This window comes from Armigeres subalbatus, chromosome 2 (assembly GCF_024139115.2).
Source record: "Armigeres subalbatus isolate Guangzhou_Male chromosome 2, GZ_Asu_2, whole genome shotgun sequence".
Classification (NCBI taxonomy): Eukaryota; Metazoa; Arthropoda; class Insecta; order Diptera; family Culicidae; genus Armigeres; species Armigeres subalbatus.
This window is the reverse complement of record NC_085140.1, coordinates 33,717,620-33,732,896: the sequence shown is the minus strand read 5'-3', so window position 1 is coordinate 33,732,896 and position 15,277 is coordinate 33,717,620. Positions and strand designations below refer to the sequence as shown.

The 15,277-nt window shown below is 37.7% G+C and overlaps 1 protein-coding gene across 3 annotated transcripts in view; it reads right to left on the bottom strand.

Moving 5' to 3' along the window:
- Positions 1-15,277, bottom strand: part of LOC134218437 (axotactin-like) — a 285,251-nt gene that overhangs the window by 226,461 nt on the left and 43,513 nt on the right. Inside the window, exons 1-2 of one of the 3 annotated variants that reach the window (XM_062697426.1) lie at positions 8,625-8,879; positions 7,368-8,101 (exon numbers count right to left, since the gene is read on the bottom strand). The gene's annotated coding sequence lies outside the window, so the exon portion shown is untranslated. Of the gene's footprint in view, positions 1-7,367; positions 8,362-8,624; positions 8,880-15,277 lie in introns of those variants that run through there. The other 2 variants (XM_062697425.1, XM_062697424.1) reach the window with 2 other exon arrangements.

Here is a 15,277-nt window from a genome sequence, read left to right as displayed (position 1 = left end):
TTACCACGGCATCCAAGCATGTCTTTGTTCTCCATCGGTAGGAATCGCTAATATTACGACATTGTTGTTCGACAACTCACGTATATGTGAAACGCGTTTTTATTTTTTTTTTGCACCAAACTGATCCATAATCCTTTGGATTGGCAACGAATTTGGTAAAACCGATAGCCTGTTGAACAGAATGTTTTGCGCTCACGGATGATCTTGTAAGACGCTTTACTGAGGTGAAATTATAATTTTTATTCAAATACATTTGTTTCTAACCTGAGAAGTGGCAGACATTATTGATGCTGCCAATAGAGTCCCGTAATTAAAACAGTTTTTGCTTCACTAAGGGGATTGTTTGGAAATGCGTATCTTGATTATTATTTTATCTAAAGGATTGTTCCACAATTTCAGGAGGACGCATTTTTAACGTATGTAGAAGACATGAATCACAAGACAAAGGTAAAGTATTTAAATGGGTTTTGCCATTCTTTGCTCTGAAGGTCTTTTTTTGTCACTTTTTCTGTTATGTTGCGAAGTTTCGATGAAGATCGTTTTTCTTGAAACCTTCTAAATTACTTTACTCACACTTGATCCTCGTGTCCAACAATTTTTGTACTCGCGAAATGTCTGTTTAACTTCCGTTGCGGTAATTTTGGTCCTGAAGCTGAAGCTGCCAAACCACTATGAGGAAAAGGGTTGCCAATAATCGAAAAATTGTCTATCTCCAATTTAATTAATGTATCCTTTTATGAAAGTATATACCCTAGATAAGAAAATCGGAAAATATTGAAGCGTTATGTTTATTCAGTTAAAAGATATAGGCTGGCTGAAAAAAAGTAACGAAAATAAAAAATTATTCCTTTCTTTGATTTGTATGTTATGAAGCCAAATTTTCTCCAAATATACATAAGGTTTTTATATACCATTTCGAAGCTTTAAATCTCAGTTTTTCGATAGTTTCTTTTGCACGTGAAAAATTAAATAAAAAAAAAGTAAATTCATAATATTACTTCTTCGCTATAAAATGGTTCGCAGACCTAATATCTTCTTCATCTGTAGATGGGAGAATGAAATATAACCCTAGTACCAACTTCTAGTGAGTGATTTGCTTGAATAAATAATTGAATAAATAACATACTCGTAGCTTTTTTAGCCTTTTTTTTTACTAAAATACAAAAGAAACAATCGTCACACAAACAGTTTTTTTTAACTTTATTACCGTGTTTTAGGATTTCCATTGGAATCCAAAGAATTTCTCATTGAAATAGAATTTTTGAACGATGAAGGGCTCGTTGGCAGAAAGACATTTGCCCGAAAGCCAAATGTTGTTTGGCCAAATATGGCATTTAGCCGAAGCCCATCCAGCCTAAATTTATTTCGCCGAAAATGTCGTTTGGTCGAAAGGTACATACTGTCGAATATGTCGTTTGGCCGAACAGTTCCTTTGGCTGAGAAAATCCTTCGGCTGAAAAAATCCGTTGGCCGAATAGCTCAATTGGTCGAAATGACAGAAAGGGCCATTTGGCCGAAATGGACATCTTGTCTAAAGTGTCGAAGTGTTTTGCAGAAATGTCATTTTCGGCTAAATGATCTATTCGGCAAAACGACATTTTCGACCGAACGATTATTTCGACCAAACGGTAATTTCAGCCTACAGGGTTGCTAGGGCAAACAACTTAATTGGCGAAATTACATGTTCGGTCTAACTATTTTCGACCCAACAACCGTTTCGGACAATCGTTTACATAATTCCGCCAAATGGAATTCGGCTTACTGTGTTTTTTTGGTCAAGCGACATTCGAACAAATGGCTTTTCGGCGAATGACTTTCGACCAAACGACAGGAAGGGCCATTTAGCCGAAAGGTGTTTGGCCAAATAAATCATTAGATCCATCTGGCCGAAAATGTCATTTAACGAAAGGGATATACGACCGAAAATATCGTTTGGTCACTTGGCCTAAAATACTGTTTGCCAAAAACGTCCATCTGGCTGAATGATTCATACAACCAAATGGCCCTTTCTGTCAAACGATCATTACGACCAAACGGCATTTGACTCATTCGGCCAAACGACTATTTTGGCCAACAGCCTGTTAGAGACAATGTTTTTTCTTGCCGACTTTCGCTTTGGCCAAATGAAATTTTTGGTCAAACCGTTCTTCATTTATAACCGTTTTGCACGAAATTTCTTTCCTTCGAATAATTTTCAGCCAAACGACCCTTTCCCATTTTTTAGTAATTTTCTGAAGAATTTTCGAAGAATTTCCTATGAGCAAAACAAAGAATGTCCCGTTGAAATTCAAAATTCCGAAAAACAAAACAGCTTTTCGTAAAAATTTAAAAAATTGAATGTTTAAATTCTGAAAAGGTTCAGTGGAAATTCTGGAAAAGTTTTCTAAACACGCAGAAGAATCTTGTACGATTGAAACAACTGTTTCGTTTGTTGCATCAAACAATGGGGGCATTGTTGTTTCTATCTTTTAATTTCACTGCGATTCACTGCTTTATTCAAACGAACTTCTTTGTTTTTTTTTTCATCGCATCGTACGACTTAAACAAAAATAATTTCTTTCTTATAACTTATGAGATACGGTAGACTCTCACTCGCCATGAAGCTAATTCAATTCTGTTTTAATCATTTTTTCCTCTTTTGTTGAAATCATCATATTGTCAATAAAGTAGTTTCACAGAAATTTCGTAAGTAAGTGACGTAATATTTGCAGAGTTTGTACTTTTCGTTTCGGTGAGACAAAAACAAACGATTTTCGAGCCGAAGGAGAATCTTTTTTGGCAATCTCTGGTGAGAAACATCTTTCACTAGTTCTTTTTTCTCTAGAGCTGGCCTGAAAAATAAACGAAAATCTACTTGATGAAATTCCTTTTTTGTTTCATCATTCTTACGCCTCACTCATTTTTCGCGAAAATTTTCAGTGTGCGTTTATAAAAGAAATTAGGGCTGCAATCGGACTCGAACCTATAACACCAACAAAAATAGCATTGGATTGCGCTCACTCTAGCCATACCTCCACGTTTACTGCTTGTTGGAACAGGTATTTATTCTAGAAAGGCTACTCTAGTTTGGTGCATTGGTGAAGGCACGAAAAAGATAACAGATGTTAAAAAACTAACAAATCAAGACAAAATTTTCAAAACGACTTATCTGCTTTTGTAAACAAAGATTCAAACGACAATTTGACGAATCTAATAGCTCTCCCACGCAAACCAACACCATCAACAGGTAGCGGAAACCTTCACCTACACCCAACCGGCGGTTGTTAGATTTTCTAACAATTCTGTATAAGAATCTACCAACACCTGTATAAGAACTGGGCATATGCGAAATTGTTAGATTCTTATACAAAAAATGTAAGAAAAGCTTACAATATTGTTAGATTCTTATAAAATATTTATATAAGAATCTAGCAATTTCGCATATGCCCAGTTCTTATACAGGTTTTGGTAGATTCTTATACAGAATTGTTAGAAAATCTAACAACCGCCGGTTGGGTGTACCTATTGATGGTGTTGGTTTGCGTGGGATAACTATCAGATTCGTCAAATCGTCGTTTGAATCTTTGTTTACAAAAGCAGGTAAGTCGTTTTGAAAATTTTGTCTTGAAATCAACTTTTTACGGCTCGAACAGTCAGGGACAAATAGCTATTTCTCATAAGGCATTTTTTCCCGCAAAATGATTTCTCGGTAAAAATCTACGTGAGCGAGCATCGTTTGCTCGTGAGAATGAGTGAGCATTACGATCCCTGATTATTTGACAGTGATAGCTTGGAATCATGGTTAGAACAAACATAACGGTAAAAACGGGTAAAACGTCCTATCGTTGTGGTATGTCCTAATGTTGCGGTAGTGTTTAAATAGTCCATCCTGGATATAATAGCACCAAAAACAATTATGGATCCACTAAAACTCTTCGAATCAACCTCTAGAATACATTTTGTTTGACAAAATTCCGTTCAAAATGATGTAAAATCATTGAAAACCATTAAAAAATTGCTTCCTTTGAGCCTATTATTGCGGTAGTGCTAAGGTCCTATTGTTGTGGTATCGCTCTCCATAAGAAATACAGGCAATACCGCAACAATAGGATTGACCTTCAAAAAATACCGCAACAATAGGTAACTGCGTCCTATTACTGCGGTATTTTGTTTTTATTGTGATAAAATCAAAACAACATAAGTTAAGCACAATTGACGTAATATTTACTAAACTAGAGTTAGACAGCATCCTATTCGACTACTGCAATATAAAAAAAGATAAATAGTTGATTTTTAAAGAATTTTCGAAATTAATTTTGTTTTGATGCGGCGCTTAAGCCCTCCATAATAGGTCGTTTTACCCTACGAGAGTTGAATCAACTAGAATGTGTCTTGTCTGTTGGTGTAAAAATGCAAAATAAAACTTGAAAAAATATGAATGTAATAAAAAATTGCCACACCGATTCGCGTCGCCGCTGCCACCGGTTAAAATGGTTTTCGGCGCCGCCGCTGCCGGCCAAAATTCTGACAAACGCCGCCGCCGCCGACGATTATCGTTTTTTGAAATTCGATGACAAATGTTTTGACATACATTCCATTGGCACCCTAATCTTTATGTGAATCCAGCGCACTACTTCAGAAGTTGGGTAAACTGCCTGTATCTCGAGAAAAATCCATCTTCTTTAAAAAAAAGTCTAACAACATTAATGTTTTCTTGAATTTTATTGTTGAACCTTTAAACTGGCCTAATTCAAATATAAAATATTGTATTGTTTAACAATAAAAATACAATTAAAACGATTGTAATCTGAGCGTTTTGATCGGTTATGCTTATATTTTCATCATACAATGTATTGTTTGACGAAAACATGTATGGAAAAATCTCAAATTTTGTATACCTACGATACCTAACAACCTGTATTCTATTGCAAAAAAGTCATTTACAATTCAGTAAATAGTTTATAACAAAACATTCTAATGTATTTTTACGATTGCATCTACAATATATTCTATAGTAAATCTATTGTTTTGAAAGGTAGTGTTACAATATAATGCAGTTATCCCCAAAGTGCGGCCCTCAAAGCCTTTTCCTGTGTGCTCAGTATTTTACTTTAATGGTATTTAATGGTATGGCAAAAATGGTATTCTTGGGTTATGAAAATAGCAGATGTGTATTTTTTTCGCAGATTATCGTTCAAAAAAGCTGAACGATTGATAAAAATAATATGCTCTGCAATATGAATACTTTCTCTCTTCAAAATAAGTTAGGCTTTGGCAAAATAGAACTGTAAATTGTTTGATATTTATCTCCAGGGAATACGTTTATTATCAACAATCGTGTCAATGTACTTCTTGAAAAATGTTTACCGAAATCTTGGTCAAATTTTAACCGAGATTCGTCAAAATAATTGCTAAGATCTCAGCCTGATTTCTCGGAAATCGTAATATTTCGAATTTTAAGTGGTTGTAGAAATGTATGTTGTTTGAAAAATATTTGGAGAATTACCTTTATTATTCAAATCTGAAATACAAAGATATTTAAAATATGTTTAATAGTTAATAATTTTGTAAAAATACTGCGGCCCGCTTTAACTGTTCAAAATTCCCTTGCGGCCCTTGATAGTAACCACGCTGGGGTCCACTAAAATGAATTGTTTTGTCTATAATATTTTTTATTCGGGTAGCGAAAAGTGAGAAAATAAAAAACGAGAAGTCAGAAATCAGGGACAGAAGTGTGAAGTGAAGTGTGAGTAGTGGGAAGTCAGAAGTGAGAAGTGTAATTTTTTTCAAGGCGGTAACCTTACGGAATAAACAAAAAGTTTCAATAATTCCGAAATGCAATGAACGATTGAACCAATTTACAATAGCAAACAATGAGACCGATTTCCCCGTCGAATGCAACTTGTTGCAAGGTAATCAGACATTGCCAAGTTTCTAAAAGTGTGTCTACAAAATTTGTACACACACATACAGACATCACCTCAATTCGTCGATTGGTATATAACACTATCTGGGCCTTTTATCGAAAATTTGTTTATGGAGTGATGTTATTACCTTTCAGTACAACTTTGTTGTACGAGAAAAGCAAAAATATTAATGTGTTCCCTATCTCGACTACCCCAACTCGATGGTTCTATTAATATTGAAAATGGAAGAGTTATGAGGTTGAGGGGTACCCGATCCGTTTTTTAATCCGTTGAATCAACTACACAAGAAATGGGCCAAACATGGGTATTTTCTATTGGCGCTTGGTGCGATTTGGCAAATATTATTTTAAAAATCGTTAGACCTGTTTCAAAAGTTACTCTCAATTTGAAATATTTTCTTATTTTGATGAACTCACGCAGTCTTGCATTTTAAGTGAGCGACAAGCGAGCCTAATTTCGAAGGTATTGTACTTTTTACAACGGTGCGAGTAATGGAAGGTTAAACAATTTTGGCACATTGTATTTATAATGTGCCAAATTCTTAGATAAGGCTTAAACCTTCCGGGACTTCCACTGTTGAAAAAGGTATAACACCTACGAACCTAGCACCTAACACCTAGCTTGTCGTTCACTAAAAAGCCAGGACTGCGGGGACCATGGGAGTTCCGGAAGGTTCATTTGTCTTCTGTTATTTTTTGGAGTTATGTTCTTCTTTAGTGTATAACTTCTGAATTACGGAATCTAAGATCATACATCAATTGCTATCTATTTCAGTTATCATTTATCATGTTGGTCATTGTTAGTAATATATACCAGAGACAATTTTACAAATGAGATAGTAATACGCGTATCTGTCACGTTGACGCAAATAAAGTTGTGGAAGTGGAGGCAAATGTGAAACCTAAAGCCTCAAAATTGAACTATTTGAGAATTTCGAACGTAATTTCCATTCTGAGAATCTTATGGTTTCTCATGGCTTTTTGTCCTGGAACCGAAATCATACTGAACTACTTATCAGGGTTTACGAGCAGAGATTAAAATAGCAAATAATATGAATCATCTTATATCTATATTTTGTCGTATTAATGTCATATAAAAGTTCAATAAGAACTAAGACGGGTAACTTCATTCATTATAATTGTTATTTACAATCTGCCTTCAAAAATAATACAGAAACTAACTGAGTTGACTCCAAACCCTGCTTCGCTCATCCAATTTCAACAGCTTATACAAAATGAAATTTCACATATCGCTTATTCCAGTTGTCAGAAACTACTTGGTAATATGTACGAGCTACAGTAATCTCTCTTCAAAACATTCAACATAAATTCTCAGACCACATGAGTGAACCTTCCATGCCCCACGTGGGCAGCATGAAAAAACAGTCCACCAGGGGACTTTTCTTTTCATCTCATCACTATGTTATAGGTAAGTGTGCTTTCCAACTGTATGGTTGCTTACCTTCTGAACTATTGCTAGTTCGTTTTGTGTCTGCAACACGATGACGGTGACGACGACGATGGCAACGATGGGTCGTGTGGGTCTCCCACAGAGCGATTATAACAATACAGCAACAATATGGTCCGGTTCAGGGTGTCGGTCAGCAGCTTCCTCCCAAGATATTCTCGTTGCAAACTTTCCTCCTACCAACGGGACCGAGCTCTGTTTGCTTTTCAACACTCTCTTCGACACTGGTCTGGGTGTGGCTTGCAAAGCACTGGAGTACAAAGGGGAATTATGACCGGAAGTAATCCCCTGCCGACAAGATGGGATATTTTCCACACGAATTCACTGCAACAATACTCAAACACTTCCTCGTCGTCACCGTTGATGCTGACGAGACATTCACAAGTGCTATTCTTCCCCTACTTAGCTGCTTGGTAAACGCACTACCCTAAAGGGGGTAACTTGCTTGCGGTGCAAACTCTTGACTTCTTCACCACGCGTCTTCTTGTAGTCGGCACTTGTCAACGACACTTTTTTTTTTGCTCCACCACCTTATCGCACTCTTTTATCTTCCCATTAATATCAACTCTGCGTTCTCACCGTGTTATCAGGAACGGGGCACTGCGGCGACGGATGTGATATCACTTCACAAACTCCTCCGTCCGTTAGCGGCAGACGGGGGTTGACACTCACCAACGCTTTCTTTTCTTCGGTTATTCCTTCGGTGCACTTTCCATCCGTTTATTTTCCTGCACAAAAAAGCAAACAATTTCAATTTCAATTGTCAGCACTCGAGATTCAACTCTTTTCCCGGTAGCATATCCCCAAGCGAGCAGCGCAATATGTAGTCGTCGAGCAGCCCGGGTTAACTGTTCCCTTTATTTGAGAAATCTTCTGCCTTTAGCTCCAGGAGCTCATGCGAGATTCCCCGCCGTAGATAGGCCACAGCACAATTGAATGATGAGAATAATTTTCAATTTGGTTTCATCAAGACACCGAGCTGCATCATGGATGATGGGACTTTTGTGAATTTGAGCTGGTCTTCTTCTCAATCACTACTGATAAATAAAGTGTCACAGATAAACAGAAGTATTGCTTGTGAGGAATCACGCATCATACGTCTTTTTATCTGTGACCATAGTCTAAGACTGCATTAATCTCGTTCAGTAGTGACACATCATACGGTGCCTTCCTTAGTAGCTGTGTTTAGTTCCGATGGGCACACCGTTGCACATGGTAGGCTCTACGACTTTGTTGCGGTCAGCACACTACCGTTTGCGGTTGAATCTCCGCCAAAGGGATTTACACAGTCCACACGGCGACGGGTTTGACGTCTCTCTTGATCTCAGCTGGATGACCAGCTTAGCCGTTCACGGTGAACTGCAACGGTGTCCAACCAACGATGCGATGGATTTTATTGTTTCCTTCTGGTGAGAGATGCGACACAAACACTTGTTGCACCCGTTGATTGACTCGCCACCGGTCACCGGCTACCGAACGGACGAGTGAAACAAGTTAGTTGGATCGGGCAGTCTGGAACGAAAAGTACCCTGCTGGTGCGAGGGACAGAAAGAAATGACGCGTTAGATGGGCATTCGCTGAGGAGAGACACTTGTATTTGTTCTGATGAGGTAATTGGGGGTTTTCAGTTTTATTTAATTTAGTTATAAAGAATAATAAGCCGAGAATGCGATGCGAATTAGGTTTGTAGATGAGTTGAATCCTAGGCTCCAGATTTATTAGGTGCGGAGTGCAAAATGTCTTGTAGAGATTTCTAGGAAAGTTACTGAATTGCTATTTTTATTGCTATTGGACATAAAAATACAAGCTATATCATGGAAGCAACTTCAGAATCCTTCTCAAAATTTTATTCTCAATCAGCATCCAACATGACTGGTCTGTTTGTAAATCAAAAGTTTGTACCAAAATTTTGATTTTTCATTTATAATTTGATGTAGACCCTTAATTTTCTGTTATATTTGGCTTGAATATCTTCAATGTGATTTTTGAACATCAGTTGTCGACCATAAACAAAATTTTTCGAAAAAAACCGCATATGTGAGCTTGAGCTTGAGCTTGATTGACTGCTCGTAGTTGCTACTCCATTATGACCAGATCAGCTGTTCTTGCACAGGGAACCAACAGATGTTTGCTTGGGACTAGCAGACATCTTCAATGTACAAGTACTGGTGATCTCATTTGTTAGGTCATACTGGCGCCTGCCACGTCAGAATGCAAGTCAATGTAGGGAAGGGGGAGGAAATGATGATGCAATCACTCGCCCACTGCAAGCCGAATATACCTCTGCACTTGCCACGAGTTCATGCGGAATTTGTTGGAATTTCGGGGTTAGGTTGGAGAGGCAGGGGTCCGTCTTGGTTAACGAGCTGCCAATTTAATGGAAACGGTATGGAAGTTCATTTCCAGTTCTAGCGATTGCTAGAACATGAGAAATAAAGAGAAAGATACAAAGTAGGAGAATGGAACGGACCTGGGATTGAACCCACGATCTCCTGCGTATGAGGCAGAAGCAGTAGCCATATGACTACCAAGCCCGCTTTTCCGAAAAAACCGCATATGTTTCGAAAAAACCGCATATTAAAATTTTTTTCGAAAACTTTCGTTTCAGGTTGTTCGAAACGAAATTCCGCGGAATTTTGCTGAATTTGAGCATGGCGAAATCTGATTTTTTGATTTCGTTTCGTTTCGTTAATTTACATAAATTTTGCCATCAAAAACTAGCTTCTGACGAAATTTAACGGAATTCCGCGGTATTTCTTAACTAATTTATAGTAATATCATACTACTTTATAGTAATGTCATTACTCAAAATTTCGGCTGCGCCGCTGAAAAAAATCATAGAGGCTGTTTTTAAATTTTGTTGCCTATACAAGTTTTTTTTATATATTGACGCCAGTTATTTACGTAACCCCATTCCGAGTCGACAAATACCTACGTATTTAATTTTCTTCTAGGAAACGTCTTCAGTGTTTTGTTGGAAATATTCAACAGAAAACGAAAAGCATCTTTAACTTAATATTTGGGTTATCCTATTTTTAACGAAAATTAGTCGGATTTAACGCAATTTTTAGTATGTCGGGGTTAGAGTGCAAATGTTTGTATAAGAATTAGTTATACTGATAACTCTGTCTAGCAAGCAAGGTCGTGGATTTCTAGCACCCTTGACGAAGTCTTTTCTGGGCGCCTCTTCTTGCTAAAGGCTTTAAACCAGGCTTAAGCGTATGAGTAAGCTCAAGACCAGGGAATCAATTTTTTTGGAATGCGCGTGCGAAACAAGCGACAAAAGCGAACCAACGACAAAGCTTTGTTTTTGTCGGAGATAATAATGACAAAGATCCGAAAAGTTTTGTCAGCAACAAAAAAGAAGACAATTTTGTTGCTAACTTTTCAACCCGTTATTTTGCGTTATTTCAAGAGCAAATTTCGGATTTAAGCTATCATAGTTTCTGCTTTTATGGAAATATTCGAGAATCGAACAATGATTACAAAATTAGCATCGTATTTTCGGAAATATAAGAGCATGCAAGGCAAATGATTCTTGTCATATTGTGTTCGGGTTCGGATAAAGGTTTGTCGCTAGGTGCGTTTGTCAGTAACAAACTCTGTTGATGACAAAGAGTATATTGTTAGGCGTTGCCCGAATATTGATTCCCTGCTCAAGACTTAAGAGAGCTTTAACAAGGCCTAAGGCCAAACAAAATGTGCAACATGTCACATTTAAACTACAATTTGAATCTCACCGAAAGTCAGTGTTATCTGTGATATAACAGAGACAGACGACACAATGCCGGTGGTAAATAATTCATAAAGCTCTTTAAAATCGTTCAACTTTTCTTGAGCCTTAATTGAAGAAATCGACGTACTTCATAGTAGGGGGAAAGACGGCTTTGGCAGCTTTTGTTCTATTATTGGCAGGGGGGTTTTTGTCGACTAAATTTTAGGAAATTTGGCCACAACATTCTTTTATGCCTAATTTCAGCATAGTCAGTAATAAAAAAAACCCCTGCCAATAATAGAACAAAACCTGCCAAAGCCGTCATTCCCCCTACATCACGGAAAAGAGGGATTTAAAAAACGTGACAAATCGTGATAAATCATATCGCGCGCATAGTTTTATAATGGTGTAACTGCATTGATCGATTCTTTCGTTAATAACGCAAAAGATTCAAAGCTACAACCAAGATTGTTGCTTCTGAAGAAAGATACAACCATCTCAAACTATAAAATCCATTGCAAACTATCTAAATTCGCTACATTGTCAAAAAGAAAGCATCGGCGAAGAGAAATCGATAAACGCAGTTACGCCCCTATGATCCTAAGCGCGAGATAAACAAATTTCAAATGGTTAGCCACCTCTGAAGTGGATCGGTCGATGATCGGATTCGCTATCGAATCTTTGATAGCTCGTGCTGATTGTATTGCAGATACATTTTGCTCATCTGTAGGACGATATGGAGTATACTTCAACATAATCAATTAATTTTAAGGTGAAATAAGAGTGTTAGCAGAATTATATCCGTTATGGGATCATCACGAGAAGAATGGAAAACTGATATAAAACTGATCTTATTCGGGGGCATACGCTTCAAGATTAATTCCTTTGAAACCGTTTCCATAACCTGCTTCTTCAGTTACTAAAACTCTGTTTGTTGCATAACAGTTAAGCCAGTACAAATATTTAAAAACAATTATGCCCCCCCCCCCCCCAGTCAACACAAAGTCGCATATGATAGCGAATAAGTGTATAAGGTGGAGGCGATATAGGCGCATTCCTCCATTTGACTGCATGTAAAGTGCACGTATATGGCCTCCACTTTGTACACTTATTCGCTATGATATACGATCTTGTGTTTGCTGCCCCCCCCCCCAGGTTTTTTGTCCAAAAATAATATTTTGAGGGGGAAACAAAAAAAAAATCGGGAAGTTTGGAGGGTTTTTAAAACATTCTTTAACAAATCCGAGCAGTTTTTTGTTTTTCATTTTTTTATCGACCTTTCGGAGACCAGTAGGAAATAATTTTGTTTAAATATTTGTAACGGCCTTTTTTGACTTCCAAAAGTTTAATTTAAATAGCGTACATGAGCAATTCAACAAAATTCCGCGGAAAACATTTCGATTCGTTTGTAAAAATTTCGAATTGAATAGTTCTGGATTTCGCATCTATATTTCATTTCGATTCGAATCAACCTAGACATTCTAAATTTCGTTTCGTTTCGTTTCGCCAAGAAAAGTATATTAGTCATGGAATGAGAAGCCCTCGGGACATTATAGGCTGAGTTCTGGAAGCATTTGTTGAGTTTTCTTTTCATAAGTAGCTTAGCCTTAGGTTTTAGCTTTGATTAACTACACATCTATGGTTGCTACTACGACATTGACCAGAATCAGGGAAATTGTAAAAAGAATCTACTGAATGATAGACTGGGATTGCTTAAGGACATTTCTCTTGGAATCCAAGTTACAATGATTTTAACTAATAATGATTTGACCGTACAAAGCAGAATAAACTAACTACCTGCATGCACACCGAACAGGAACACCATCAAACGCGTATCAATTGATTTACTTCTCGACCGCGCAAAGCACAATCATACCAGATTACTTGTCTATGAGCCGAGCATGAAGTCACCAAGCATGCATGCCCTATGGCATATGTAAACTGTTGAGGATCGCGTTTGGGACGACCGAATTGACGCGCAGCACTCTGTACGTACTTCCCGGTGGCTACTACAAGCTATGAGAGATCGCACTTTTCTCGACCGGGGGGTAAAGTGCAACGAAACAAGTTACACGAAGGCTTCATTAGTTGGCGGAAAGGCCCTTGTAATCTTCAAACAAAGAATTTTGAGAATGGTAAATCAGGTAGAGTAAATCCGGTGAGATGCCATGTCGGTATAGATGTCGCACTGTAGAGATCTGGTAGAACCGACTTGATTTTTTGGCGCAAATGTATGTGAGAATGTATCTTTTGTAGCAAAAACAAAAACGTAAGTAGTAAGCACTTATTCTTATCAGTCAAAAAGGTAATATGATGGGCACGCAGTTTTATTTATGCTGCAGGGGCCGTCAAATTTCTAACGCTATTTTAATAAAGGTTTTTCGTACGGTTTGCGAAAATTCTTGCGAATCCACATATTTCTTTTATCATGTGAATCCTCTAAAAAGCTCGTAGCTAATGTTTGAAAGCAGTTTACGTTTTGAGTAAAAAATATAGTGTTGTGGTGTCTGATACTTAATATTATTATTGTCCTTAGTTGAGATGCTTTCAGCCCTTTGATTGGCTCACCTCTAGTCTGATTCTTACAATCGGTATAGTTGCCGCAAAAAATAAAATCAGATGAAGAACAATATATTGCAAAGGATTGGGAGGAAAATCCTGCCCGAAAAATTCAGACATCCTTGGATATTTGTTCCTTTATTAATAACATATTCCGAAATAGATGATATTTGCACTACCTCTTGAATGTCAAAGAGGCAATCATTCGGCCGCCATTATCGATCGCAAAATACTGGATACATATAATGGTTGTACACTCTGTGTTGTCCGCAGCAAAACCGAATGTAATTTCCTATTCCAAGTCACTCGTTCTTGGGCGTCGCACTGCATGTCCAGTATCTGCCGTATTTTATCAGCCTGCCTATGTCTGCATTTTTGTACACTTGGTACAACTCTTGATTCATTCATTCGTCTGCGCCATTTACCATTTTCCACCACGCAGCAAAGTATTGAGCGCAGTATTTTCCGCTCAGTCACTCCGAGGACTCGATTTTTAACGTCCATGATTCTTGGCCGTACAGGGCGACTGGACGAATCAACGATGTGTACAGAGCTAGCTTTGTCATTGCCTGTAGGTAGCTTCCTAAAGTTACCAAAGAATTTACCGGAGGAATTTTCAAAGGATTACTTGGAGAAATTACTCGGGAATTCTTTTCCGGAGGGGTTTTTGTAGAGCTCCTTGAGACAATTTCCTAGATGAATCTCCAAAGGAATTTCTGGAAGAAATTGCGAATCAATGAATTGCCTACTTTGAACAGCACACTAGAAGTTAACTTTCGGGAATCAGTATGGCGAAAAGCATCTAAAGTTCAATATGTCGAAAATAATCATCTTAATAGAAACAATATTTGGTAGGCGTAGTAGCAGACACCTTCCTATATAACTGGTACCAAATAGATTTTCGTGAAAAGTTGTTGGTGTTGAGAAAACCTGCGTTAGATGTCTTTCGCCATACAAACTTCAGGTGGTTAACTCATGCTGGCTATTTTTACATATACGTTAGCGCCTGGATACGGCACTGGCGGGTTGGAAACCAACCACTGTATGTGATTCATTACTGGGAAAAAATCTTGGAAAAATTTAGGAATTATTTCAGTAATACAAGTAGGCATTTCTTCATAAATTCCCTTGAGAATTCCTCTGGATATTCCTTTAGGAATTCTTTTGGGAGAGTCTTTTAGAAATACCTTCAAGAACTCTTTTGGCAGATCCAACGGGAATTATTTTCGAAAATCTATTCAGGCTCTCTTTTAAAAATGCCTTCGATAATTTAATTGGAAATTTCTGCACAAAGCCCTCCGGAATTTTTTCAAAAACTCCTTAAAAATTCATTTGAGAACTCCTAAAGATTTTTTCTCCATAAATAATATTTATTCACGCATGGAGAAAAACAGAGCTGCGCAACAAAAATCCTATTCGACCAGATGCTGATGTCATATTAGAAATTTAGAGACAGTACTCGTCGATAGAAAACCCTTCCGTAAAAAAACGTTTGTAGCTGGTGGTGGCTCTGTGGCTCGTGGGTTCAGGTACAAAAAGATCACGTCGGTGGAGTGTCTTCTCAGGAGCGTACAAATTGAGCTGAGCAGGCAGAGCCGGGCAGTCGATATCTTAGTAACTTCCCAGCAAC